Here is a 25,460-nt window from a genome sequence, read left to right as displayed (position 1 = left end):
TAAGATAGATACTGTAGATTTGATTTATATCTTAAGTAATTTTTAAGTTTATTGAATATCACGATGTTTTACTACCATGATATTCAATTATGTTTTGTGAAATTACTCTATTAATTTGTTATAATTATTATAACAAAGATCGAAAAATCTTAAGTGTCAAGTTTGAAGTGTTCTTGACCATGTATAATGTTCCACGGTTTATTACTTGGACCATGTTGTATTTTCGCAAACTTTCTTCTCTTCCCCTATGTTCGGTTTACCAAAGTGTTAGCCGTATGTTCCGTTTGTCGCTACCAATGTATGCCCGTATATTATATTTAATTCCAATTGAACTGTTTTTTAATGATGAAATGAAGTTAACACTGCGATTTAGAAAGTTTTAAGGTTTCAGTTGCCGAGTTGCTCGTTATTAAAAAAGGAGATAGAAGTTTTATACAAGATGTATTTGTACCCTGAAAAAATACCAAAAATATAAGATCTAACTGACCCAATTCAGTATAAAACAATGATAAAACGAAAATAATACTTGGGTTCACGCGCGCACACCGCCCGCGCCTAGTTCAGTGACTCGAAGCCCGCGCTGCCAAACGGTCGCGCGCTCGCGGTGTGCCACCTTAACATTTCGAACGCTCGCGTTCTAAGTTCGAAAGCTGACAGTGACAGGAGTGTTGTGTTTTGAAGGAATTTTGGAAACTTATTTTCTTTTTTTTTGGAAGTGTGCATTTTGTGGACGGATTTGTGTTTTGGATTGCGATTTGGAATTGGTGAGTGTTCAAATTTCGAATTATCAAGTGGTGGTTCGTTTCAAATTGAAGTTCAAAGTTTATTTGGAAGTCAGATCATATGTTTGGGAACGCAAAATTGGTGATCTCAATTCTAAAAGTGACACAAATAATGTAAGAAAATTTGCATTTTAGACAAAAAGTAACGATACGTCTGCAATATAGAGTCAGCATTTTGTAATAACAAATAATTACTCATAATTCTGGTTGCCAAATTAACTCTAGATATCTTTATATTTGTTGAATTACTATATTTTACAATCAAAAAACCAACTTAAGGTCACCTCAAGGCAAAATATTTCGGCTTCATTCAAAAGACATCAACGTGGTAACATTAAAATCGTTATTATAAAAAAAATATTTTGAAATAATAAATAGCGTCGGTTATATAACGTTGAGTATATAACTGTACTTACGCGAACCTATGCAAGTTGTTAGAATGTCTTTCACTTTCTCCTAAAGAAATGTTTAGATGTTATTTTAAGGTTTACTTGGTTTTAATTAACAATTCTTATATATTGCTAATTTAAAGTATACATTTTTAAAATTTTTCAATACTAATGTAAATAAATAATGAAGTGGAAATGAATAAGCAAATAACGCAGTTAAAAACGAGTAATTACTCACACAATATTCAAATGTGTAAATTCAAAGAAAATAATTGCAACTTTTTATTTAAAAAAAAAAACTAACCTCAAAAGTTTGTGAATTACATCTATTTGCCAAGTTTTATTGAAATAGGTTACCGGAAAGTGCGCTAAACCGGATTCATCCCCTAGTTTACTACCCTTAGAGATGGATGGATACCCTCTTTCCAACAAAAAAAAAGAATTATCAAAGTCGGTCCAAATGCCGGAATAATTGCGTGACACACATAGAAAAATAAAATACAGACAAATTAAGAACCTCCATTTTTTTTGAAGTCGTTTAATAAATGGCATAAAGACAAATACTTATCTAACAAAACTTATTTACTCACTAACACTGTTAAGATTCAAGTGAAACGTATTACACAGAAAAATGTAGGATTTCTTTATGTATTTATTGTACGTCCGCATTTCCTCGACTAGCAGCTTTGATGTGGTCGTCTAAAGAACAGGAAGCGACTGGTAATTGCAATAATTATAAGCGACAACTACAATAACTCATTACGACGAAGGTAAAACTTTGCTACGAGGAAAAGACGCAATGATTATTCATTGAAAGTTGAATAACGAATGTAATGAAATTGCGATAGGCATTGGGAATGTCCAAACTAATATAATAAACATGAAAGTAACTCTGTTTGTCTGTTATATTTTCACGCGTAAACAACAGAACCAATTTTGATGAAGTTACATATAGACATAGATTGGGAGCTAGGCGAAGCACACTGGCTACTTAATGTCACAAAAATAAAGGGGGTGAAATAGGGGACTACAGTTTGTGTAGAAAATTAATAAAACTACGAAAATTAGTATAGCACAGTAGGTCTCGAAGTAAGTACAGGTTTAGTAACAGTAGAGTTGCTTGTGAAAGACCTTACTTATTTCTGACGTCAAACAGTAATGTCAGCATTGCTATGTTCCGGTTTTGAAGAGTAAAGGTGATGGTGAAATTACAGGCACATGTGACAATGCCCCTCAGGTCTTTGCGATGTAAAGCTCTAAGAGGCGCTGGAACTGTTATGGACAGGCGTATAGCTTACCATCCGGCGCACTTGTTCGCCGCACCAATCACTTGATATTATAATAAGAAAAGGTACTAAATTTACGGAGACGAAGCCGCGAGCAGCAGCTTGTTATTATATATTTCCAGGAAATAAATACATAATCCCCAGGAACTTTTTTTATCCAAACTCACAGACCTCCAAGACAACACACGTTTTAGACGTCGAATACATCAAAGTGACTTTATGGTAATTTATGGTGCGCATACCTCACTTTTTTTAGCTCTTGGTGTTTCAGCCACTGACAAGGTGTAACTTATTGTTTAGTAAGAACTTACGGTAATAAAAATAAGTTATTTTTCTTATTAGGATTCTGATAAGTGCCTTAATGAAATGAAAAACATTTTCCATTGAAGCCTAAGAAATTATTCAACTTAGTAGTAGGCTTTAGTAAGTATACTGCAATAGTAAGTTGAATAAATAAGTTCTTAGGCATGACTTGCCGTTGGGAATCGTATTGTGTGGTGTAAATATACAAGGGACCAGAAGTTACATTGTGTAGACATATTTCTTGTTATTTAAATTCTTAGATTTTATTATGTGCACTTGAATATAGATTTAGCTAACTAGGGGAGCTTATTTTTGTACGCCGTAGCTTGTTGCATGTGATTATGCAATGAGCTATGACGTACGTGTAAGTACGTCTGCTGTGACGAAATCCTGTTTCATTTACAAACCGTGGTAGCCTGTCTTGTATTGTATTCGACTGTACGTACTATATGAGCCAACATTGTATATATATATGTTTATACAGCGTGATGTTTTAAAAAAGAGAAGCGTTAGAAAATTTGTCATTACGACGTCGGCGATGAGTAACACGTTTTTTTTATTAGACCTTGAGGAATTATCATACAATTACGCAGTTATATATACATTTTCACACACGTGTTTACGGTCGCGCTTTTCTATCAACAAACACAAGAGTCGTCCAGGAAAGTACTGCTACCTTAACTATTTTTGCCACTAAGCAGATTATTACGTTCGGTCGCGAAAGATATTGGTGAAATGGGACTTGCCAACTTATGTCTCAGGGTGACGGGCGGGCGGCAGTGTCTCTTAGATCTTTGCGATTTAAAGCTCTGAGTGGCACTGCAACTATTATGAACAGGTGTGTCGGTTAACACCAGGCGCACAACTTGTTCGTCCGATCACTTGGCATCATAAAAAAATCTTCAAATATGTTATTTAATGCACTATAGTAATAAATTAAACTATAGTAACGATATATAATACATAAGATAATACAGAATTCGGTTTGTACTGAAGTGTATGTCCACGACATCAACGCCAACGCCATAGAACTTTATTCTATACTTCAAATCTAATCATTTTTGTTTTTCGGTTTTTGTTAATTTATAAATGGAGACAAATTGTCTCCATAGACGAAACTCTTACACAAATAATCTTTGGATGAATGAATGATAAGTTTATTACGTAGGACTAGAATACAGAGTTTTGTTACTGTTATTTACATTGTGAGAGTCTGGTGTCAGTACTAGGGTTAAATTTATTTCATAGATCAACAAATTGCATTAGAAATCGGCACATTCATCACAGTCTACGACTCATTTGTAAAGCAGATTCCCCTGAAGAATGAGAAAGAAATAAACATTTGTTACAATATTTATTTGTCCCACCCGTTCAACATTTGTTTTTTATATACCAGGTGACAGGATGAACAAGTCGTGTGCCTGGTATAAGCGACACGCCTGTCCATAACAGTTGCAGTGCCGTTCAGAGCTTTAAATCGCAAAGATCTGAGGGGCTGCACTGCCGCTACACCCAGCGCCCTAAGTCGTAATTTCAGCAGCATTTTTACTCTTCGAAACCGGGACGCAGTAACGCTCACATTATTACTTGGCGGCAGAAATCAGTATGGCGTCCACTGTAGAGCGCAAGTCTCTTCTGTGTATTGGGATTAAGTTAAGTTTCCCAAAGGTTGTGAACCTTCTTCAACGTTCTGGTTTCATCATGATGATTTCCTTACACATTATCTAAGAAAATTACAATGAGAAACGACCGCTTAATTAATAAATAATAAATTAAACTATTTTGTAGTCATTATCTTAAACAATTTGCGAAGGCAAGTAAACACTTTGTTTTTTGTTTACAAATGGATTTTACATTTTAAACAATTTTCATTACCGTTTCATGTCTAATGGTACAAAACATCGAGTGTTTGTTTCATATGCGAGATAGTGAACGTCTTACTTGATAAAAAAGTACAGTATACTTATTGCTTTATGTAACTTCATGTAACAAAGAAAAATGAGCGCTTTATCATCACCTAACCTCTCTACTAGTTTAAAATGTAGATTAATTTGTGATTTAGAACGTAAAGATTTTTAATTTATTATCCTTGATTTTTATTTGTAGAGCAGTGGTAGCCCAGTGGCAGAACGGTTGCTTCTCAATTGAGATATTCGCGGTTCGAATCCGAGACGTGTACCTATGACTTTAAGTTCCATGTTACGTGTATTTGTGATTGTTTGGTAGGAATACCTGCCGCTGACGATGATCTTTGCAAAACGTATCCCAAACCCGCATTGGTCCTTAGAAATGACCCTAATGAGAATGATAATGTGTTAGTGATGAGTTCATGAGCTATTATTAGTTTTAAAGTTCAATGGTAGGACTAGGCATTGAAGTGATTACGAATTTCCAGGCGCAGGCGCATTATTCGGGTATGAGTTAATATCATAACCATACCTCCAATGAACAGTACGCCAATTTAATTTTTTGGTCATTTGCTGTTTTTGATGTAAATAGCTTTATTTTATTTACTAATACTATCATCCCACAACTTTGCGAAAAAAATAAAGAAATAAAAAACAAAATTCGAAAAAAATAAAATTAACTATAGTAGGAGGGGGAGTAGAGGGTGGTAGAGACTTGCTCGGCTAGCTGGTGCCCCATTACTACGTCCAGGAATCAAACGACGGAATTCGGTGAAGAAGACTTGAGTTATTGTACAGAAGCTTACAATACACATGTGTCCAATAAAAGGGATGCAAGGGCGGCGCGCTCACCCAGAGTTGTTCTCGTAATCTGTTCCGAAAGATAGGCGCGAGTTCGAGATGTTTACTTAGCAATAAGAATAACCGTAGAAATGCAATCGTTGAATCGACCAATTTCATACAAAATACTAGTTACAGGTCATTAGGGAAAATCTTAACATCGCGATTCAGAAATTGCGTTTATATGCCAATGCCATCTAGCGGTAAACTTGGGAACTCTTCAAACTAATGTTGCTAAATTTATTGTGTTACAAAACTAATTTATTGTGTTACAAAAAATTGTGAAAAAAACAAAGAAACAAAAAACAGAGACGACCAAAATATTTGTTGTCGTAATGTTCATTGATCATCATTAATCAAAATGTGCCTATAGATCGATTTACCTTAATACACAGACTGCAACCAAGCATTGCAATTTGGGTGCCGTCGACATGGCTGCACACTAAATGCAGTCACACCGACAGCAATCAAACAGCATCCTAATTGTTATTTTATACTGGTTACTTCACCCATAAATCTAACAAACTTGTAAACACATACTTACACGTAGTAATCACAGAAATATTATCGGATATAAGATATCGAGGCCTTGGCAATATCGGGATGTACCACGGCTGATATTACTATAATCTCGCTTTGAAGGTTGGTGTTTGTATGGAAATAAATGCTACATAGTTATTTGTACACGTTTATACTACTTGGTAAGGAAAATGTGTATATGTCGTCCGTATGTTACTTTTCCACCTCTACCTACGTATGTTTTTTATACTATTTCAATACCAAATTTTTAGTACATAGATACTGTTTAAAGTAGCAGCCGGCTCGTGCCATTTGATCTGAAGGGCTCTACCGTCAAGCAGTAATGTCAGCATTACTGTAGTCTGGTTTTGAAGGTGCTGGTGAAATTACAGGCACATGAGACTTGTCAACTTATGTCTCAAGGTGTCGGGCGCAGTGGCAGTGCCCCTCAGATCTTTGCGATTTAAAGCTCTGAGTGGCACTGCAACTGTTATGGACAGGTGTTTAGTTCACCATTAGGCGCACGACTACTTTTTAGATCCGTCACTTCATATTTAGAAATAAAAAAAGAAAAAAGGAATATTAGGTAATTTTAACATGTTACTATCTATTATATCTATTATCAAATTCTGCTGACTAGTTGTCTTGACATATGTCATAAAAATTCAAAAACACTAAATGGCCACCAAGACTATTAAATATAGAGGGGTACTTTAATAAATAACATTAAACGTCGTGAAGGACAATTGCTAACAACCTGTCGATGCTAGGTGGAAGGTAGAGATCCGCCCAAGAATTATAATTTTCTATTGAGTTAATCAAATTACTCACGTTCTTTAATTTTTTATATTTTATTGTCTTATGGTATTTCGAGTTACTTAACGTAAATAAGTGTTCAAATGGGCAGATGCCGTAGCCGACATGTTTTTATTTCATAAATATATATTTAAACTAAAATTTTAGAACATTGTTTTTGTCAACTTTAATTTCTGAACATCAAAAAGTGAATCCTCAACATATTTGAAAAAAAGACGCTAGAAAGCGAGTAAAATGTAGAGGTAAAGGTCAGGAAAGGTTGACCTCGACGTAGATATCTGAATCAGATAGAGAATGTCATTTAAAATGTCAGGTCAAAGGTAGCAAGCATAAACGGGCGTCTATGAAAAGACTGGTGCCAGGAGTGTAGCGTGTGATAGTCCGTAGTTTCTGCATACCACAGTAGAAGGCAGGCGTGATGATATGTCTGCATTTAAATCTATAGTAATAATTTGACATTGTTCTTCCTATCAGATTATAAAGTGCGATATGAATAAAGATTACTTGATTTATATCTGCCTCTATTGGAGTGGACTTATCAAGCAACATGTTTGTTCTAACATCAATAAAACCTATTAACGATTACCATCATCTTCGTCATCATCAACAAAGATCATATAATATCGTCATGGTACAACTTTCGTCGTGTAATCCGCAATAAATGATTAAATCAATTGCATCAAGCTTCACTTTCACTCGAACACTTGTACATAGCTGAATCTTGACTTCGTTTTAGCGTGTTTTCGATTTAACAGCGAATTCTCAGGTTATTTTATTCTTCTATAGGAAGGTTGTGCGTTTGATGAAAAAATTTTAAAACTCATAGATTTGATAATAATATAATGTAAGTTATTATTTGTACATTTCAAATTTTGCCATTGGTACGCTACGTCTCCTGCTCTAATTAGCTTTCCTCTACCTCAAAGGTCGTCTGGAAGAGTCCGCTGTTAGCGATAAGGTCGCCTTTGCCCACATTAGTTTTATGTTGTTTTTGTACTGTCTTTGGTCTTGTACGTGAGCAATAAAATAATATCTATTTGATATGAGGTGAGGAAGTGGAATCATGGATGTGAGGACACGTGAGAAGCTGATTTCGTGCATGCAAGACAGCATTTTACATAACATACACTGTTTCAAAAGGCGAGCATGTTTTCAGCGTAAGAAAAAAGGCTATGAATATATTTCTTTGCGATATACATGCTATAAAGGCATTACAAGAATGCATTTCGGACTGGGATCGCCTTGCGCCTTACAATATTTTTATAGTTTTTATCTACTATCAGCTAAAGGCTTCCCAGTCCCAAAACAGTTTTGGTTGCTAGCTACGGGCAAACCCTCGTTTGTATTGACCCTTGTTTTTGTGGAAACCTACCTTAGACGCAATTAGTTGACAAGAACGAATAAGCTGTTACCTGCACGCAAAAAGAACCCTTATGGTGGTAACTCGTCGACTTGGCTCATAGTACATGCAATGTAATAAACAATAAAATAAAACTGTCATGTGTCTACTTTAAATTCATCTTATTTAAGAGCCAGACTTTTGTCGGCGTAGTCTCCTCCACTCCTCACTGCTCATAGCCATTTTAAATAACAAATAAGCAAGTTTAAATAAACATTTAAAATGTGAATTTTAATGTCTCCAGTTAATGCACAAGATTTCAATATTTAATTTGTTAATGGAAATGGCAGGTGCTTTTTTATTGAATACTTTACTGTAAAGGAAAAAATACAAAAGTCACATTTAATACAAGGAAAATACATACAAAAGGTCCTTATTTCTATTTCTAACAGAAATTTCTTCCTACAGATCTAAATACAGGACACTATCTAAAAGAACGGGCATACGTGCATAACAAAACAACTCTATATCCGAAAATAAGTCTTCTTTCTCCACTAAGACTGTTCTATTACAATTAGTGAGTCTACTTGCCGAGACAATGAATGTAAACAACCTCGTAATCACCAGAAATTATGAGTAGCTGCAACGAAGGTAGTATTAATCGTTAATCGCACTAAATCAAAGTTCTAATTACCGGCTTCCGTGACGACTGCGCCCGCGCACGGCTACACACTGACTGATAAAAGCAGGTGGATCGTTAAACAAATGACGTGAATTGATTTGTTAAGGCATGTATTTGCGATTCGAGATACACACTTTGTAATTTCAGGTATCTTAAATAGGTAAAATAAATTTACACTTGAAAATGAGATTTTTTAAGCTAGTGCTCATCAAAGTGCTGACTTCCATGAGAAGAAGGAGCAAGAAAGGAAGGGTTGCTCTTTACAAATAAACTTAAATACTGTGGAATACACTTTGAATCGTATTTGTGTGGAATCTAGAGGCATGTCGTCTTTCCATACATTTTTATCTAACACCTATGTGTAATATGACTTCTATTGTGTAATATGACTTTTCAATGAAAATTATTTTAATGTAAGTTTTAAACTTAGGAAATGAGAATCTTAAATATGCCCCGGAATCCATGAAATAATCGTCTATCTTAGATAAACGAAATTGTGGTGTTTTGAGTTTGGACTTAGTTTTCCCTATAAAAATAGTCTAATTAAATTGTCATGTTAAGATAAAGATTGATATATATGTATAAATCGGTGTATGGTCTTGTATATATCTATAAATTTACATATATACAAGACCATGCATCGAGGGACTCGACGTAGGTTAAAGTTCCACCCCTATGTTGTTGACATGCCAAAGCTTGCGCACATTCACACGAAGCGTTACGCTTTCACATTTAAGTATATGGAATTCCTTGCCTGCAGATTTGTTCTCTGACGCTATGACTTGGGCCTTTTCAAGGCGACAGTAAATAGGCATTATACGAATATCAGGTGAATTGGACGTCAAATGCACACCTATTTTAACAATGAATTTTTACGTGAAGTAACTTAATCATTGTTCTCCTGCCTTAAAAAAAATTGAAATTAAAATATACACGCTATGCTTCATACAGAATCGAGATCGTGTCGAACCGTGTGTAGCCCAATGCACCGCGGTCACTGCGCCAGCGCAGCTGAAAGTGAAAGTCCAATTTCAAACGTGGAACGTCACTTGGATTACGTAGGCGGCTAGTGTCTAGTCGTGTTTACTTTTTTTTTAAACACGCTCGGTTTCGACTCCGGAACTAGTTTGTTGAGCCTGTGTGGGGCAAGGCCATTGGAATTCGATGATATGGTTTGTTTGAGAATTATGTAGAGCCTGTTTTGTTTCTATACTCGTACATATTAATATGTGAGATACTTATATACAACAATAGTACTACTAAAATTACATGTAAAATCTGAGAATGTAAAAAGATTTCGAGTCAATGTTCCGCGGCGGAATAATTGTTTTGAGTAAATAATAAAAACGTGTTAAGAGTTCGTGTGGGCTATGAACGCCATTCGAGGGTGTTTATGAAACCACCTACCATATTTTTTATTCCGCAGTTTCATTCCATCTGAAACAACATTTTGTTTAAGCTATTGATTGTTTACGTATTACGGAATGGCACATTGATCAATATAAAAAGGAAAACTTTCAGACTTAGAAACCGCTAAGTTGGTTTACTTTACCTACTTTCACAATTGGGTGGCGTACGGTGTTTTGCTTTGGAATAATTTCACCGATATCAATACGAGTAGAATGTGTGTTCTCCAGAAGCGTGTTAGTGTCTCTGAGACATAAGTTTAAAGAATTAACATTTTTACACTGACCTCTCAGTATATTTATGAAAATGTAACATATGTAAATTAAAATATAGCAAAAATAACAGTAGTTTGTTTTTTTTTCAAGAAAAATATTAGTAAATGTATTAGAAGTAGAGCTCCTTATAAAATTATGTACTATTTCTGTCGAATTATGTCGAATGATGTGTGCATTACTGCTTTCCGGTTTTGAAGGTTGAAGGGGTTGAAGGACTTGTCAAGTTATGTCTTTGGGTGACAGACGCAGTGGCAGTGCTCCTCAGGTTTTGATATTAAAGCTCTGAGTGGCACTGCAAATGTTATGGATACGTGTGTTGGCGTATTGATTGTGTTTCCAGTATCGTTTTTACTAATGTTTCTTGTCTTTGTTAATCTTTTGTGTATCCTATACCGTTATGGCCTTTATAGCGGAGTCCTAGACCCATGTCACAGGTTTTTGTTATTATTATTTGTATTTGTCATGTTTTATTTGTATTGTGTATTAAGTAAATTTAGTTAGAATGTTTTATTGATAGCTAAACAATTCACAAGACATTAATAAGATTCCGATTCATTTTAACAAATTCGAGTTTAAAATTCTCATGGTACAATGCGTCATTTAGTGACTGGAAGAGAATAATCCGACCGCACCAAAGTCACCTTAAAAACTGGGTTCTTACTTTCACCAATTAATTGAAAAAATGTGTGAAACAGTCGTTTTTGCCGCATTCTCAGTCATTCCTAAATTTAAAACTGTTCATATTGATAAATACTTTAATTCTTTTCAAAGTTTGAAGCGCGAAATTAAATTCACCCAGTAAACTAAGATTCTACAGCCTATTGTAATTTTTTTAGTTTTAAATTAAAGCAATGAGACTAACCTTCGAATGAGGTAGATGCGAGTACCGGTGAAAAGCAGCCCGCCAATGTCGATTACCTTTGCGTAGCTTGTAGTAGCTTGTTGTAGCTTGAACTCTGTGCTCTTGTTGTTCATTTGTACACTAATTGTATTTTTGTTATTATAAAATTATATAAAAAAGCCTGCCTGCCTAATGGTATGACCTATCGTTCTCAAGAAGATGACCGTGGGTTTGAATATGGGCTTTTACTGCAGAGTTTTTCGGAATTTATGTGCGAGATTTAATTTGAAACTGACCATGAGCTTTTCGGTGAACGAAAACATAACAAACGCGCAATCGTGCGCGATTACCTATTTGAAATTTTTGAAACTAACGTTTTTTCGCTAGCAATAGCTCGTGTTTATTTTTGTTATAACGGAAAGAGCGTCCGTGTTAAGGCTAATAGCGCAGGATAGACCGCGTGAAACTGGCGAGTGTTGCTTATGGACGAATATAAAGTAGACGCTTACCCCAAAAGGACCAAGTTATACAGAATTACAGATTGGTATTAACATTAAAATTAGCACATGATTTAGGTTGACACAGTTCTCAAATATCTCTCTCTTAATCTCGATCGATAGACGCAATTAAGAATTAAGCAGGGAGTGACGACGGAACGAAACAAAAAGACAATGGCGATGCAAAGGAGTTAAAGAACGATTCAAAATTTGAAAACAAGCGGCCAGGGACCAGAGAAAAGGTGATAAAAAGGTGCGATGACGATGTAAGGAAGTCACATTGTCACACCCTTTCCCTTCCAACGTCTTTACACGCGCGCTCAATCGCACACAATTGCTGTATCACGTGCGATAGTGTCTGTGTAAAGCCTGCTATTGCCAAGCGATGATGACATAGGCGATGGTACGGTTTATCTAAAAAAATGGCAGGTCAATCTAGCCGCAAATAGCCATAAATCGTAATTTTCGACAAACACAAATCCAATAATGTATTACAGCCCATGTAAACAATAGGAAGAAGAAAGCAAATACATTATAATAATGTAACAATAGTGAGTATTATATAATAATACACATTAAAATTAGCATACGGCAACAGACAAGTTCAACGTCCAGATAACGTCCTGAGGGAATTTATCTGTGGCATTTACCAAAATAACACTAGAGATGTGACACTGTTCAATGAAGAGAAAGCTATAAAAATAGTCAAATCATCGTCATCATTATCATTTCAACCGAAAGACGTCCGCTGCTGGACATAAGCCTCCCAAAGATCACTACAACGATCTTTCTAGTGGATTTGTCGAGTAACGACCGCGTACCTGAAGACACAGTGTGGACAGACCAGCCACAAAGTGGACCTTGTAAAGGTTGCGGGAATCAGCTGTATGCAAAGGAGTCAAATGTTAAAACCCATAGTCATCGAAGATACATTCTATAAAAGTAATAATACAATTATGATCAAAAGAAAAACAAATTGACAATGCATAGGTACGCGCGGTCACAGCGCCGGTTGTTCAGTACCAGCTGATAAAAACGCGGCTGTAGTAAAACTTCGTTTGACAAGACCTTTTTATTTTTATCATCCTATTTAACGGCCAGGTTTTGTCGGTGTAGCCTCCTCCACTTGTTACGGTTCATAGCCAGTTATTTGACCTCTTTGTAGCAGCTTACTTTGATCTTCTTCTTTATCTGTTCATTATACGCCATTCTTGGTCTTTTGGTGTTCCTTTCTTTTTCCCTTCCATTGTCATTCTCATAAATTCGTCATTACTTTTTTCCCAATTCTATACTATTGGCATGATATCAAAAAGTATTTTTTTATGAGTTTTAAAATTTGAGAGAATTAGCTGCATTGGCTGCAGTACGGTGTAACACTTTTCTGTCGTTAAGCAAGAACGATTGTCTAAACGTAAAGACAGTCTGTTTGTTTAGGTGCCCAAACTGTGTCATCTTAAAGGGTTCAACGACCTCATTTGTGATATCAAATTATAGTAATAAATTGTATGCAGACTCAGTACTAAAGGTATTTTTGGACTAATACCCAATTATATCACAGTTATGGGAATGATTTAAAGGGGTAATGAATTATGCGGTTTATTATATATGTTTGAAACAATGTAGATTTTGTACAATGTAAAAAAAAAATTATATAGACTTCACTGACACATCGCACAAGAAACCAAATACTGCCGTTACTCAAAAATGATGTAATTTTGAAAACGCGATTTGAAAGTTCAAAAAATTACTGAATGGAACCAATAAATTTATATTCTCGTTTACAGATAGATATCAATTCATTATCATCAAACTTAAGAGTTATACTCTTGTCGGTGGACCATCTTCCAGTCATCTCTCTTATAAGCCAGCTCCTTGACCTCCTTATACGACACGACATCGGCCTTTTCCTTTATTTGGTGTATGTAACTGGATATCTAATAAATAAAAAATAATAACCCCAATGTTCGCAGTAAGACTCATTCAGTTTTTTTTAATTACAAATGTTTCTCACTTCCATCATTTTTAAGTTACGACTATTTGATTAGATGTGCGACATCTGTCTTATTCCCCGGCCTACTTAAAAATCTCACAGTCCATCGGCGTGACCAGGCATTTGACAATATTTTCTGTTCATATTCACTCCATGAATAGTGTGCTCGTGCGAATTATACGCACTGTTAACAAAAAATAAAAAAAAGTTATACACTGGATGCTTATGTTTTATTTAAACACAGTATTGGAAAGAAATTGAAACCAGTCGTCTTTGATCATCGTCATCATCAACCCATTTATACGTCCCACAGTGAAGTGAACCTTCTTCAACATTCAGAGTTCATCACAAAGTTATCAAATTTATATTTCGCACATAAATTCCGAGAAACTCAGAGGTGCGAACTCAAATTCGAACCCGCCGCCTTTGCTTGAAAGCAAGTAGGTGAACCCATTAGGCTACCACGACTTCGTCATGTTTTATGTTAACTGGATTGTGGATGTAGTGAAGAGAACCTCTTTCAGTCTAGTTGTTAGTTTTATTTCCTTCTTTTATTGTAATTTCACTTCTTATTGTTATTTTTCATTTTTTATTGAACGTGTTAATTTTTACGATAATTTTAAAGAACCGGAATGAGGACAGCTTCGATTGCTAGCTAACTTTAACTGAACATATTTATTAAAATATTAGGTTTAAAGATTTATTTCTCACTAAGAATATCATTCACTTAAATAATAATAATAAGTTGGTGTAATGTTCAATGGAGGTATCGAGATATTGCCTAAAAATCGCCTGTGCGGTCATCGCCCCCCACTAAAACAGGCGTCTTACTATCACGGGTTATCCGAGAAAGTGGACTCTGACCTCGGGTTTCGGTTGATTAATACATGATTAAAGACGGGACGTCATTGTTAACGTTTCCATGTTATTTTTGACGTTGAATCATTGAACCGAAACGAACGGCACGTGTGCAATGATCAGTGCTGGTCAAGTTCTAAGTCGTCATTACCATCATTAACCCATTATTATGTCCGAGTTTGCTCTCCGCATCGGCTTCCTTGCGACAAAGACGTAAATGGTCTTGCACTGGTATCTCCCAGCATGCAGCCACTCGAGGCAAGCGACATGTCGCGAACTCCTGGACGGAATTACTCTCATCCCTTGGAATACCGCCACGTGTACCGGCACACTAGCCTCGTTCCATCTTGAGCACACCAGCAAGAGCGCTAGCTCCGTTGCTGAGCTTTCCGGAAAAAATAAAGAGTAATAAGCACCAGGACCTCGGTTCTGACTACGTATTTACAGCCTTTGGAGTCGAAACCCGTGCCTTTCATTTGTACAAAATTTTATCAAAACAATTAATAGACTGTCTAGAAAATCCAAGCTACCTTGCCCAATGCATGGGCCTTACAAAGGGGGAACGCTGCCAGCATCTTGGGCATCTTGCCGCAGGGACCCAATTTTACATAATTTAATTCTAGTTTTTAAGCTTTTATTGTACCTAACCTGTATATTTTAACTTAAGCGCGAAACACCCAGAGAGCGGGTGCGGGTCGGGCGCGTGTCGGGTCAGGAGCGCCGCGGGTGTAATTCCGTGTATTAAATGGACGAGAACAAACCACGAGCGGCTTGCGTCCGCCACACGCCCGCCTGTGGTGTGTTTCACGCTATATTGTCTAATAAATCAAATCACATTCTTTCTTTAAGCGTTTTGCCTTATTATGAGGTTTGTGAAAATACTTCAACGGGTAGATTTCATCATGTTGTTTTTCTTTATCGCTAGGGGGAGGTGTTGCTACTAAACATTTACGAATTTACGTAACTTGAAAATAAAAGTCTCACTAACTGTTTTCTTCACTCAATACGGCAAGAGGTAAATAATTGTTAAGTCAATTAATACAAATCTGGAAGTCTAAATGTTATGTAGCTTTTCAACTCAATAGCTTTTTAATCAAATTATCGGTTCATATACATTATAAATAATTGTAATTTTGTCAGTTAGTAGCACTAAAACTCCTTGTTAAAGAGCTCATCCAGGGAATTACTGTCACCTTACCTATTTCTGCCGCCAGACGTTAATGTGAGCATTATTAACGGGTGCCCCGGGTAGTGCCCCTCAAATCTTTGCGATTATATCTCTAAATGGCATTGCAACTGTTGTGGACAGGCGTGTCGCTTATTAAAAGGCGCAAGACTTTCTCGTCTCACTTACTTAGTATCATTAAAAAAAATCCAAGATTTAGAAATTAAATTTTAAAATCCAACGTACAAGGTTGGGTAATATAAATCAATTGAATTTCCCCACGTGTTAAGACAAATTGTTTCTGTAATAGGCGTCAAGGTTCGCGAATTTTTCTCCACCGCTAGCTCCTTGACACACATCGCGATGCGCCTGCGCGTTTTTATAAAGAAGATAAACGCGCACGCACTTTTTTAGATACTGACGAATATTTGTTTTGATAGTTTCACGGTCATTTTATGATATTTTCTTGTACTTTTTTAACAGCTGAGAATTTTGGCGAACCAACCTAAATGAGGTTAGTCCATGAGTTCATAGTGACTGTTATGAATATAATGTGTTAAGTGTAAAAGTCGTTTAACTAAATAAAGTATAGAGCACGTGTCTTGCCACGTGCTTGAAAGTTATACTTCGAAAATAAATTCTACGTCTAAGGTAATTCCGTTCTTCTTCAGTTTCGTTAAGTGTAAATTGTAAGTACTACTTACTTGGTACTTGGTGTAATTGTAGGTATTCAAATAAACATTATAAACTGCTGGACGTCCACATCAATGACCTGGTCTCATATCAGTCAGTTCCCTGTACTTTGAGTATCGGAGCAACGAACACCCAGAACACCCAGACCATAACCAACTTAGAAATACGCCATTTCTCAGAAGTGGTCCTACCGAGAAACGAATCAGAGACCTCCCCAGTTTGACGTTATGTTGCAGTGCTATTTGAACCATAGGTTCCCAAACTTTATGGCACACCGCCCACTTAGGCGAAATAAAAAAAATTCAATGCCCACCACCACAAATGATAATTGAAAACACGTAATTTTTACATTACAATCATTGACTTACAAATAAATGGACGACGGGTCTAATACAAAAACCACGAAAAAAATGTCCCAAGTCAACCTATTCAAATTTAAATTGTAATGTCATCGCAGTATCGCGCTGTCAGTAGAACAAATGAAGACTAAAGCGGAGTGTCGCGCTCTGTATACGATTTTAGCGCCTTACAAGTGCGGACACTTTTTAGCGCGGACCCGACGTCCATATAATTGTAAGTCAATGATTACAATAAAGAAAAATTACACGCCCCCCAATTGCTTCCGAGGCCCCTACCGCTAGGATTCTTCGGCGACCACTTTGGGAAACTATGATTTAGACCTTTAAATCGCAAAGATCTGAGGGCACCGCCTCTGCACCCGTCATCCTGAGATGTTAAGTTGACAAGTCCCTTGTGCTTGTAATTTCACTAGCACCCTTACCCTTCATTCCGAAATGCAGTAATGCGGACATTGGTGCGTCTACCTAGGCCGAGAATAGTGAATTTCAAGATATTTGTAAAGTTACCACCTTTTCTTTGAAGGACAGTTTTTGACAGCATTGGCTGCTCCACCGGACCATAAGGCTACTGGCCTGAGGTACTTCGAAGGGAACAGTTGTTTGGTTCGCAATTGTAAAGTCGACAATGCCAATCCCAGTTGAAGCGTGTACTTCAATTAGTTACACATGAGGGTTTCGTAGCAATATTTCTCAATAAATGAGAAAGAAAACATAATAATAAAACCTGCACGTCGAACAAGGTTCACCACCACCCACCCTTAGCCCATTTGCCTTTGCCTATATAAAGGAGACAGGTGTTACCATACGTCTCTTGTATCTGTTTTTGACAGGCTGTTCGATAAGATAGACTAAGTCGTTTATATCAGCATATAATTAGATTTTATTATCGCGTGTATATCAAATCCCAAAGTCCACAGGCCACTTGCTCTCGCGTGTCCCCAATTTTCTGCCGTCTCATTAGTAAAGGCAATAACATAAATCGTCTTCGCGCTCACCCAGTTTCGGCACTCCGGCGCAGGCAGCCGAGGCCGTCCCAAGGCCGTTGAATAGCGAATATTATAAAAATAGGACATCTAATTATGGCTCGCGTTCAAAATCTGTACAATACTGTTAGCATCGGCTATTAACATTGTTGAATTTTAAATATTGCCATTTTATAGAAAACAGTTGTCGATTTAATTCGAGTACAATCAATCAAAAGAATACAAATGGCAGCGCCAGTAGGCACGGTGCACGGACTCGTGTCTGGACGGCCGGCGGTTCGACCCTGCCCAGTAGTGCAACCATGTTTTATTTTAAAAGTGCACGTCGAGGTATTTTACTACATGTTAAAGTAGTCGCAGTAGAGCTCCTTGTGAAAGAGTTCGTCGAGGGAAGTACTGCCACCTTACCTTATTACTGCAGCGAAGCAGTAATGTGAGCATTACTGCGTTCCGGTAATGAAAGTTAAGGAAGCTGGCGAAATACCGGCACATGGGATTTATTAACCTGTCTTGGAGTAACGGGTGCAGTGTCAGTAACCCACAGAACTTTCTGATTTAAAGTTCCGAGTGGCACTACAACTGCTATGGGCAGGCGTGTCGTGCAGGAGACCTGTGATAATAAAGTGTAGGCATGTGGCAATTTAGAAGTCAATATTTCTAAACAAACATCAATAAAAGTTATTGTTACTGTCGACTGTTCCAAACGAATATAACGGGAATGTTGTTATCATTATCACGGATTGACAGAAGAGAACCGGTCTGTGAGAGAACCTATACTGTCATTGTAAAACAAGTTATGGATAATGAATTTGTCACACGATTATTTCGAGTACTTGGGGGAAGCACCACGTGTTGTGTCATTGGTTTAATACCCAGTTAACTGAAAATTAAGCTGATAATTTTGTTGGTGTTAATAATACGTGGGTACATGGGCTATAGAAAAAGGTACTTACTAGCGGCTGAATAAGCAGAGTCGGAATATAGCTTTCAACCTACAAGAACGTGCGTTATTCATTTCGAAATTCCTTCCTATCGGTTACCGGTTCCCATCCCAAATAACATTTGCTTTAATTACGGAAAAATGGAAAACATGGACGAGGAACAAATCGAAAGAAAAATGCGGCCACATCGTATAAGACAGCGTTTCAGTGTTTGTTTTTGAATTAAGGAAATTTACAAAAAATCCTAATTTTTTAGGCAAAAGTCTCTTTGGAAGAAGAACAAGCAAGCTTGGAGGTAGCATATAGTTATATAGGTAATAGATACATATATGTAGTCAATATTATCTACAAGTAAAGATTAAAAAATAATCCCGACAAGTTTTCTTTTCTACCAAAATTTCAAGGGCTAAAAAAAATTCCAGGACTGGTAGCTGTAAAGGTACTAACTGGGTGATAAATCTGTAATAGATTTCTCATAGATGGCGCTACGACTAAAAAGTCGTTCGAAAGACCAAGTACAAAGACACGACGCAAGCACATAGAAAAATTCATGAGGTCCGTTGGTTCGTTCCGTGGCTTAGTTGGTATAGCGTCTGGCACGGTATGCAAGAAGACGTCGGTTCGAATCCGACCGGATCGAAGGAATTTTTTCTGAGTGTTTTTTCTGAGTGTTCGATCTTTGTATTAATAATTATAACAAACTAGTGGAGTAATTTCACAAAAAATAATTGAATATCAATTCAATAAAAATTTAATTAATATGAACTCTTTCACAAGGACTTAAACCATTACTGATGCGTATGACAAAGGACTAGAATATAATGCCAGTATCTGTGTTTCCCGAAAGCTTAAATTTAGGGCTATACAACGCTAGAGCGAATAGACGTCTATTAGACAAACGCGTAACATAGTCGGCACGTCGTTCTTTAACATTGAATGAGATGATGATGGAAAAAGTAGTAAACAAGAATTTGCCACTGCGTTCGTTATTTTAACACATTTCTCAGAGGTACTTTTTGTGAATAATGCATTATATTAAAATAAAACACATTGTTAAAAACAGTTTTAAAGAAACACGTAATAAATAGTATACCGCCACAATAGTTGCATTTAAAAAGAAAGTTCAAATACACACACACCGTGGCAAAAACAATGCAACTGTCTGTTGTAGTAATTTGCAGCAGTAAAGGGTTAATAACAAAGAATTCGAAACAAACTGTTTACTCTTTCAAGGGAATTTTACGACGCCGTAAAATTCATAAAATGGATGTCGTAAAATGGCCCGGTACGGTAAATAGCATCACACCACTTTATCGCTTTTTAATTTTGTCAAAAACAATGTTCTGATGTTTTTAAACTTGTTCTGGATTGTGCGATTTCGTTTTAATATCTTATAAAATTGTTACGTACATGTTTTGAGATTTATTTTTGTTATGCTTCTTATTGACCTATATTTATTTTTATCAAATGAACAACATATTTCACAGTTTGATAATATTTGGCGTTTTGTTTTGGGGATATGCCAAAGACATTCATACAATGGTTGTCCTCCAGAAGCATGCTATTAGGTCAATTTACATACAGCGCCCCAGAGTGTCTCTACGATATTATTGTAAATAAATTTACATTCTTACCTAGGCGCAGTCCATTTAAGAAGAAAAGTTTTTTTTTAATAAAACCTAGTTATAAACATTAATGTTTATGTAAGGTAAGAAGGAACGAAAAAGTTTTTACGATGTTACGAATTCAATGTTCTTAATGGATATATAATATACTTCTGTGGCGAAATTAGTATTGATATTTAAAATTTAAGATTTACGAGGTTAAAAACTATAGTGAAACTTTACGTCAAAGGTGAGTTATTTATTAAATACCTTCTGAGTAATTGGACGCAAAAATGCGGAAAGGTCCGTTTAGCTCCTTCGAGATATTTCTACTTATGATATTGTAAAGTAAATATTGTAAATGATAAATGTAAATAATTGTAATTTTGCCAAAAACGATGCCAAGAGTTTTTTTTTAATAATACCAAATGACCGGACAAACAAGTCGTGTGACTGGTGCCCAACTCAGAGCTTTAATTCTATAATATAATAAAATCAGCACTTAATCTAAGTAATAACTGTACCAGATTGGAAGAGCGGTGGCTTCTGATACAAGTATTTTCATACTTAAAAGAAGTTCATTAGCAACAGTATATGTAACCTAGATTAAGTTAATTTAATACATTCTATTTTATTTTTTTATTTTTATAAGTTGACAACTCCGACGTGCCTGTAATTTCACCAGCATAGGCCATAGCAAATGTGAGCCATTTCGCTTATCGCACCCATCTTCTGCCAGCAGCCTTTTGCAAATCATCCCTCCATCACCTGCATTCTTACCCTTCAAAACCGGAACACAGTAGTGTTCACATTACTGCTTGGCGACAGAAATTTGTAAGGTGGCAGTACTTCCCTAGACAAACGCTTTCACAAGGAGGTCCATGGCTACTATAGTTTTTCTTATACATTCCTCTTAGGAGAATATTCCTTACGATATCGTAGTGTTTATTAAATATGACTTCAGTTGTAATTGACTTACCTGTGAAAAAAAAACATATTGAATTAGAATTTTGCTAGCTATTACAATAACGGTCTAAATATATTTACTAGACAAACACGTAACATAAATTGTAATAAAAAAAAAGTAAACAGAATTCGATGTTAAAAACAATGAAGATTCCTTGTTATTATTTTCATGAAAGTAATTATTATATAATACTTATGGATAAAATGTTTTTACTCATTATTCTTAGATATAGAGAGTCAGACAGACGTAATACGTAACAAGACATTGTATATCGACAAATGAAGGCCGGGGAATATCATCACAATCATGTGAACTGATAAAAAGCCACGAGTTTCGTCGTACTTTTCATTTTCATGATAAAAAAAAGTAAAAATACAATGCCATGTGATAATATGACCGTTTGTAATTTATAATAATTATTGCTTCGCGAAAAGTTAGTTTTTTATTTCTTTGAAATGTCGTCAATATCCCAACTGTAGGTAGTAGAATTAACCAAGGACAACGTATCTTCGGTACTGAACTGAAGTTCACATCTTGAGCTGCACTTAAATAACGTTAGAGTACCTTGTAGAAGAATCCGCCTATAGAAATATTGCCAGCATTACTGCGTTTCGGTTTTGAAAATTACAGGCACATGAGATTTATCAACTTATGCCTCAGGATGACCTCAGCTCGCCGGGCGTGGTTGCCGCCATGCTCGGTAACGAGGAGTCCTGAGAGGCTTGGGTGGCCTCCTTTTGCGGAGAGGTTATGTCCCAAAAGGAGGCTGGAGGCGGAGCGGGTGTGCGAGGACGCGGCGGACGCGCACCCGCTTCGGCGCAGACGTACGGGGAAACGGCGAAGGCAGGTCGCTGCTCGCCTGATCCCCTAGTAAGGCCAGCGGGTTCTGGACAAGGACTCCGGAGCCTGCATTGCACGGCCTCACTCGTCTGGGGGGAGGGTCAGAGGACAACTGACCTGCCCCTCCATTGGCGCGGGAACCCTGGCGCAAGCTAGGGCGGCCGGGTGGCGTCGTGGTGAATGTGCACCGACCCCATGGCGCCGACTGAACCGGCAGGAGGTAAACCCGGGGGGTTTTAGTGGGGTAGGCCATCCAGCCTGAAGGGAGAGTCCCCACATAACCCCTGAGTCTCCCTGGGCTCAGGGAGACTCAGGTATATCATATCAGATATCATGTATAAAGATTTACTCCCGTAAAAAAAAAAGGATGACCCCAGCTCACTGCAACCGCTATGGTCAAACGTGTAGTCTATCACCAGGCGCTCGACATTTTCGTCTCTTCACGTCGTGTCAAACAAAAAGTATTTCTCTGTTACAGAGGGTGTGTACCACCTTTTCAGGTGGATTGAGCCCGACCTTGGCCACCAAACAACATCGCGGCTAGCGCCAAATATTCACAATTTTATCGTTCGGCAAACTTCGTCACCATTCGGGTCTCGTCGTGCGTGCCCATTTCACGTTGAACTCCAGAAGTGATGCCCAATGATTGCTTACTAGTTTGGTACTAATATCAGGCCTACTATTAATTTTTTTTTAATAAATATACTTTTTGCAGCCGATTTTAAATTCCTAGTCGGGTTAAACATAAAAAAACTTAGGAGATTTTTTCATTATTTTTTTTACTGGAAATCTTAGAAATATTCATAAGAATTGCTAGTGAGCAATAAAATTGTTATTTTTAACATTACTTGACTCTAATGTAAGTACTTATTAATATAGAAACATACAGATTATAAAATCAACTGTAAGAAGAAGTTTAAAAAAGATTTAGCTTTGTTACTATACTCGTAATAGCATTCATGTACTACTTAGGGATCGACATACACTGGTCGTAAGATGGCGCATCCACGGTTGCGGCAACCTTGGCCTACTTTGATAGAGCCCTTCCTAACTAGATACGTATTTGATATGGACTTCCTACCAAAATATTTTGGCCGCCAATTTTGGACAAATGGTACATAGCATTCAACACGGAAGTGATAGTATGTTTTTGATTTTGCGATTACAGGTTCTGATAGTCACTTGTGAATCAGGTGATTAGGAGATATTTAAGTTCTATTGATGTGTATTTTAATAACTAATAATTTTATTATATTTTAAATATTCTGCACTACATAGCCGCCGTTATTTGAAAGGCGCATGTGATTTCTTTTTTAATTTTGTTATATTAATGTTGCGATCAGTGAAACAAGGTCGGTCTGTCAGTATTTACATTTTTTCCGAAGTTATTATTACAATATACTTTTTATGAAGTCACCGCAAGATAAAAGAATTATTTTTCAATTTTATAGGTTGAGACTTTTAGTCACATGCACTCTTCCAACTTTTTTTAAGGTAATAAGTGACGGGACGAACAAGTTATGGGCCTGGTGGTAAGCGACACGCCTGTCCGTAACAGTTGCAGTGCCACTCAGAGCTTTAAATCGCAAAGAACTGCGCATCCTGAGTCACAAGTCCATGTGTCTGTAATTTCACCAACAAACTTACCCTTCCAAACCGGAACGCAGTAATGCTTATATTACGGTTTGGGGGCAGAAATAGGTAAGGCAGTATTTCCTCGGACGAACTCTTTTATAAGGAGCTGTACTGCAAATAACGACGGCAGCACTATACCTGTATATCACCAGTAGGGTAATAAGGCCACATTTCGTCATGGGTAGTGCGAAGGCGCGTATCTGCCCAAACCAAATTTTTACAGGAGAAGGTTTTAACGTTTTATTTATTTATTTATTTTCAGGGATAACAAACAATTGTACATGAAATGTTTACTATCAGAGTTAAATATTTCTAACACAGGTACAATCAACAGCATTATCCACAAGTTACTATTAGAATTAAAATTAAAATTGTCGTGTGTGATGGGTAGGGCTAAATAAACTAAAACAAATAAAAGGTAAATAAGAAATTAGCTCAGGGCATCAATAATAGCTTTTTTAAATTTAGAAGCAGGCAAATGGATATGTCAATATTGCTAAACAAATCATTGTAATGAGAAAGAATACGACGTAGAGGAACTCGCTTGCCAGCATTTGTTCTGCAGGTCGCCGTTTTAAACAACGAGTAGGAGCGCACTCGCCGTCGATAAACTCTCATTGGTACATTATATCTAATATGTTGCACAAGATCCGGGCAATCAATGAAATTGTGACAAAGTCTATGGAGTGTTACAGATTGAAGAAGCATTCGTCTATTGTGAAGTGTTAGCATTCCAAACTTAGATAGGAAACCCTCGTATGACGTAATTTTTCTAAATATTTTATAATTTATCGACTTAAGGAATTTAGCTTGAATTTTTTCAATTTGTTCTGAGTATTTTTATAGTAAGGGTACGTTATTATTTTGTTAGTCCAATGGTTACAACTTTCATTTTTGCACAGTAAACATTAATTTATGTTGTCTACGGACTCATAACAATAGATTCCCGTAAATCCCTCTAATTTGGTTGCCACGACATTAACGCGGTTTTGATTTGGCCACTAAATTATTGAAATGGAGACTCATAATCAAATGCTAGTTACGCGTAATTGCACTACCCCCGAAGAATTGCAAAATGATAACTTTTTAGGAGAAAGGTTTAAAGATTTCAATGTTTTTAAGAAGAAAGGAACAAAATCAGTTCATAGCATTTGTATGCATAAATAGGGGAGTTATAAAATTTCACACATCCTTTTTTTCTTTCTTTCTTCATTGATTTTCTTTGATACCAAGGGTACGATAAGCTCTTATAGGAAACTCAACCCGAAATGTTCGTTTGTTTGAAAAAACAATACACGCCATTTAGATTTTTTTACATGGTTTCATTTTCTATACTTATATGACGTAAAGAATGCATTCGGTAATATAGTTTCTCTCTCCAGCCAACTGTAATAACTAGTATCAGGAATACTTTTCATGCTATGGCATGGTATTTTCGGCTGCGCACTTGACGTTTGGAACTGAAGCTCGCTTTAAACACGTTCTATCGAGAAGTTATATTCATATACTCATTTTTGAAACCTGTGTAAGAACGGATATAAA

The 25,460-nt window shown here is 36.6% G+C and overlaps 1 protein-coding gene across 2 annotated transcripts in view; it reads left to right on the top strand.

The window, feature by feature from the left end:
- The first annotated feature begins 551 nt into the window (after nt 1–551).
- The window catches only part of LOC113232782 (ecdysone-induced protein 74EF), a 320,596-nt gene continuing 295,687 nt past the window's right edge, over nt 552–25,460 (top strand). For both annotated transcript variants that reach the window (XM_026467573.1, XM_026467572.1), the window contains exon 1: nt 552–764. The gene's annotated coding sequence lies outside the window, so the exon portion shown is untranslated. The remainder of the gene's footprint in view (nt 765–25,460) is intronic.

The sequence above is a fragment of the Hyposmocoma kahamanoa genome, unplaced genomic scaffold (genome assembly GCF_003589595.1).
Source record: "Hyposmocoma kahamanoa isolate Upper Pololo Valley unplaced genomic scaffold, ASM358959v1 78, whole genome shotgun sequence".
Classification (NCBI taxonomy): Eukaryota; Metazoa; Arthropoda; class Insecta; order Lepidoptera; family Cosmopterigidae; genus Hyposmocoma; species Hyposmocoma kahamanoa.
Note: the sequence above shows the minus strand (reverse complement) of the source record. Positions and strands in the feature narration are given on the sequence as shown.